The sequence below is a fragment of the Sorex fumeus genome, unplaced genomic scaffold (assembly GCF_029834395.1).
Source record: "Sorex fumeus unplaced genomic scaffold, SorFum_2.1 ptg000098l, whole genome shotgun sequence".
Taxonomy (NCBI): Eukaryota; Metazoa; Chordata; class Mammalia; order Eulipotyphla; family Soricidae; genus Sorex; species Sorex fumeus.
Genome location: NW_026606155.1, coordinates 79,752,907 through 79,758,333, shown reverse-complemented (window position 1 = coordinate 79,758,333; position 5,427 = coordinate 79,752,907). Strand labels below are relative to the sequence as shown.

Here is a 5,427-nt window from a genome sequence, read left to right as displayed (position 1 = left end):
CACTGCAGGCTATGTAAGACTCAAGAGAAAGACCAAGCATCCCTCACGGAGGCTGCACTGAGCAAAAGGTATGGAGCTTTTCCTCTCCAGGCAATCAGAGATGACGGACTTAAACTAAATACTAAATTGTAAATTGATTGTCAAGTATATTTTTTTTCTAGTGGCAGATTTCATGAAGATCATCTTTGATCTAATTCAGTAAATGTATTAAGCACCCATGCCATGTTAGTTAAACCAGGTGAAAACATTTCTGTGCCCATTGCTATTTTGCAGCCACTTGCCAATTATTTAATTCCTCTGAACTTCAGTTTCCTTCTCTTTTATTCCTTCTACACATAGGAACTTTGAAATCAGAACTAGCCCTTGGCTTTCCCTCTTCATCATCATCATCTTCTTCTTCTTCTCTTCCTTCTTCTTCTTCTTCTTCTTCTTCTTCTTCTTCTTCTTCTTCTTCTTCTTCTTCTTCTTCTTCTTCTTCTTCTTCCTCCTCCTCCTCCTCCTCCTCCTCCTCCTCCTCCTCCTCCTCCTCCTCCTCCTCCTCCTCCTCCTCCTCCTTCTTCTTCTTCTTCTTCTTCTTCTTCTTCTTCTTCTTCTTCTTCTTCTTCTTCTTCTTCTTCTTCTTCTTCTTCTTCCTTGCAATAGTTTTCTTATAGTATGTTCTACTATTCCTTATGTGTCCCCTCCTTTGAGAGTCTCCTAAACTCTAAGTCCATTAGGACAAATATTCATTATTGATCAACAGTTGGTAGGAATGAAAGAAATAGCATACTCTGGTTTCTTCTCAGATCATATCAATTTTTTACCTTTTTTAAATGTTTCCTTGGAGAAGAACACTTGTGAGTTTTAACCAATTTTTTGGAGGCCTTGTGCTTGCAAGGCTAATAAAAATAAAGAAAAAACTGCTTTTTATGGAGATCAAGGGAGAGTTCAGAAAAAATTTCCCCCAGTTCACCCTTTTTTCTGTGAATACATGTGTACACACACAACACACAAACACACAAACTCACACACACATTCTACCCTGAAATTACACACAGTCCAGAGTTTGAAAAGGCATTGTTTCTGAGGCATTTGTGTATCCTTCAGAATATTCTGATAGTCAGAATTATGTGTAGGAAAAAAAGGAGCAGATGATAGTACATTCTAAAGGGAGATTTCTGGAAAATATAAAGTCCTTTTTTTCATCTTACCAATAAATATAGATCCAAATCTCAAATTTAAGAAACTATCTAAGAGCCATTTATTACTGAATTTGGCATATTAATTTGGTCTATTTGGCATAGATTAAGTGATTAAGTGATTAAGTGATTAAGTGATAAGTGATCTAAGAGCCAGAATGATAATACAAAGGGTGGCAAACTTGCCTTGCATTGCAGTTGACCTGGTTTCAATCCCCAAAATCCCATATGGTCCCTGAGCACCACAAGGAGTAATTTCTGATTGTAAAATCAGAAATAATCCTTGATTGTCACTGGGTTTGTCCCCAAGCCAAAAATAATAATAAATTCTGTTTAAAAATAAATGATCTAAAAATTAGAATAAGCTCAAATATTGGACTTTGCAAACTATCTCCAATAAGCATACTTTGTCCCTAAATTTCCGTATATTTGGGAGTTTTAAATAATAAGGCATCTTGAATATGCAACAGAAAAATATAAATAAACTTATACAAATTAAAGGATTACATTCTGTTAGAATTAAATCCTTAAAATTATACCATGTCCTGAATAATTTTTGGCTTTTATTATAATGGAATTTTCATCTTTAGCCCCATTAGTTTAGAGGGGTATTTCAGAGATATTTCCTTCATGATTCTTATCCAAAGAGTGTACTCTAGACTTATATATTACTATACTTTAGATTTATAGCAATAATGATTTTTACAGCTTTACTAATTTCTCGTGCAGATGGGACATATTCCTTTGGTGATACCAAGCATACTCCATTTCAACCGAAAAGATTTTATGTCTCATAACATTAGAAGGTGTGTTGTAGAATTCAATTTACAAACTTGGCTACAGTCATAACTACAACAAATAATATAATAACCAAAGCATCAGTTATAAAAGCATAATATAAAATGAGTAATTTCCTGCTGAAGGGCAGGTATGAAAACCTGCTGTAGAAAGCATTTTGTTTTTCTTTTGGGCAGATCATCAGGGACTATCATTACAATTGTCACTAAATTCTTTTACCAGACTGAAAGCTGTGCATTCTTACAAAAGAAACTGATTCAGCCTTCTGGAAATTTGCTTTTCAAATGGGATGAGAGAAAATACTATTTAACACACAGATCATAGTTTTTTTAAGGTAATTCTTTTAAGTGTGTGTGTATGTATGTGTTTGTATGTGTTCAGTCCACAGGCCATTGCCAGCTATAAGTTCTTTTTCTGCTAAAACAGCCCAAGACAAATTGTTCATGAGGGTTCACTGTGAACAAAACAAGGTTAGACAGATTGGAAATTAGAAAAATTACAGAGAATTTTGCTCATTTCACAAAGCTGAACTTTTGTAGGGATAATAGTCTTACCCAGTTCTTCATTATGCTAATAAAATGCATGTATGTGGTAAAAATAATAATGGGAATAATGAGAAGGATAAAGAGCAGAGACATGTACTAAGCAAATATAGTGTGAATAGGATAAAATTTTTGAAGAATTCTGTTAGATGAATTCTGTTCTTCTTTCCTTTTTGCAATGTGCAAACAAACACCATTCTGGGGTCCATAATCATTAAAGTTGCACAGCTAGGATTTAAATCCTGGAATCTTATTCCAGGGTTTGGTCTCCATTCCTGTTCCCTTTGCTCTCTGTTCCTGTTCCTGCAAGTTGGAGATCCAAGAAATGCTCACACAGAGGAGGTCCTGAATGTGAATGTAGAGCACTGAAGATTGATATACACTATAGTATATAGACAAACTAAAACCAAGAATTTGCTGTTAATGGTGTAATGTGGACAGTAGCAGTAAATGTGATTTATAAAAGAAGAGAGTAAGGAGAACAAGGATTAGGGTACAGAGAGGTAATAACTATGAAAATATAAATGTCAATAAACTGGAAATGAGAAAACGCACAGTTCAAATGGAATGGGGAGGGGTGACAGAAGGAAAGAGAAGAAAGCAGAAGGGGAAGAAGAAAAAGAGCAAGCTGCGGAGGAGGGAGAAAAAAAGAGAAGAGGATTAGGGGATGGAAGAGGAAAAAAAAGAGAAAGTTAAGACAAACCCCTAACTCTCAGGAATAAGAGGAAACAGAACTGTTTTATTGACAGAGATAGGGAAAGGTAAGGAAAACGTTGTCAGTTTAACAGTTTTAATGAAATAGGCAATGCAAAATTTATAGAATCTTGGTCAAGGATGACAATTTTCAAAAGAGATGGAGAGAGGCCCTCTTAAACTACTCTAAGACCTGATGTAGATGAAAAATGACATGAATAGCAACAGATGTTCTCCTTTATAACATTTTTTTTTCAAAATACCAAAATGGATTAGAAATGTGCAAAACAAAAGAGTCAAACTAACCCAAATTCTTCTAATTCTCTAACTACAGTAACAGGACTGTAACCAATTTTACTTTTTCAGTTGAAAAAGGGGAGAATAATTTTATCCAGACGAGTATTTCCATCTTTCAGCCTATGAAATATAATATTGTAGAGTTGCTCTAACTAAAAAGCCAAATTTCAGTTGGCTATTGAAACATTTGGCTATTGAAACAATGGATACGAGAAATGTTTTTGGGACCTTTATAACAAAAATAAAATGGTGCAGATTTTTCACAATTCATTAATTTAAAAATATTTAAATTATTTGTCTCCTAGTTATTCTATTTTATATCTGGCACCTGCCACTCTTCATCTGTAAGAGATTCTGGCATAAGATGGCATCTGATTTAGCACAAAATGGTACATTACACAATTTTAGCTTTATATGTCAACATTTTTATGATGTTCAGTAAATGCCATCATGACTTCCAGATGTTTCACCACCTGAATCAGATTTAAATCATGGTAACATTTTTTGATACAGATGCTTGAGAAAAAGAGAGTAGCATATATGTTTAAATATATCAGCTCATCTCACGCTTAAAGAATAGCTTCTTTCTAGCCAGGTTGCTAGCTTTGAAATGCACTTAAAATACCCCTTTCAATTGGAATGGTATACCTTTCTCTTCCTAGGGACCACCAATGGGAATAGTAATGTCCAGTGACATAAATACTACTGGTAGACAGAAGTAAAGACTCAATTAAGCAACTTCCAAATAAACATTAGGCTAATTTGTGTGAGGTAAGTTATTACAGAGGTTGCACGGAAGTGGTAACTTTAGAGCAGCCCTCAATAAGCTTAGAGCCATGTTACCAATGTGCCAAATAAATTTGCCCAGATTAATTTAATACAATATTTAAAGAGATCTTATATTTTTGAAAATATAGAGAATTATGCATTTTATAATACATTCTGAATAGGAGAATCATGAATAAAAGGGAAAAATAAATATACTAGGATTTTTTTAAAGGAAGATATTCTACTCTACCTTCCCATGTATTTGTTACCTAATACTATTTTGTTACCTTTCCTGTTGCTTTATATACTGAAATACACATCACTGCTTTTATTATTGTTTTGGGTTAGTACTACCTATATAATACTCTATATGCTAAAAATATACTAAGGATAAATTCTAAAGCGTATTCACAACATCTTTGTATCTTTCTCTTAAACTGAGACTGAGTAAGAAACACAGTAAGGACTCAATAAATGTTTAATTTGTAAAATAGTTAACTAATAGTAAAATATCATTTCTGGTCAAGCATAAAGCTATTATCCACCTATGTATACATTACATAGAATTTCCCAAAGCAAATGCCATAAAATATTAATTCAGTCAGAGACACTACTAGCAAGGAAGAGGGAGGTAGTTTCTGAATTGAAATGTATTTGGAGAACATATGTTCTCATACTCTCATCCTGTTAGATATTCATTATGCATGTTAATATTAAAGATTCTAAAGGTGGTTCTTTTGAAGCTACCACATAGTTAAGAAATCTATATTTTGAAAAAAATTCTACCTTTGCTACAATGTAAATTGAAGCTTCATAAAATATCCATCTGATTTACATTTTATTGGTGAATATGTTATGTTAAATAATGGTGATTCAGTAATATTCAAGAAACACAAAAATAACAGAGCTCAGTAGTACAGATCAGTCTTTTTTGGCTTTATAACATTCACTATTTAACATAGATTACTGATTTAAATTTTTTTTTAAGTAACAGGAAATATCAAAAGAGAAAGTTCATGACACTCCATTTACAGTAAGTACCTCACATGTAACAGTAAATTCATCTTGGCACTCTTAAATAGTTTGAACAATGACAATTATATATCCAATTTACACAAGTACACTGAGGCCATACCAATAGCATATCAACT

General features: G+C 33.3%; 1 non-coding gene across 1 annotated transcript; it reads left to right on the top strand.

Moving 5' to 3' along the window:
• Positions 1 to 765: 765 nt before the first annotated feature.
• On the top strand, positions 766 to 880 carry LOC130042111 (U5 spliceosomal RNA). Its single transcript, XR_008795089.1, has one exon. It is a non-coding gene; the product is annotated as a U5 spliceosomal RNA (small nuclear RNA).
• The last annotated feature ends 4,547 nt before the right edge of the window (positions 881 to 5,427 follow it).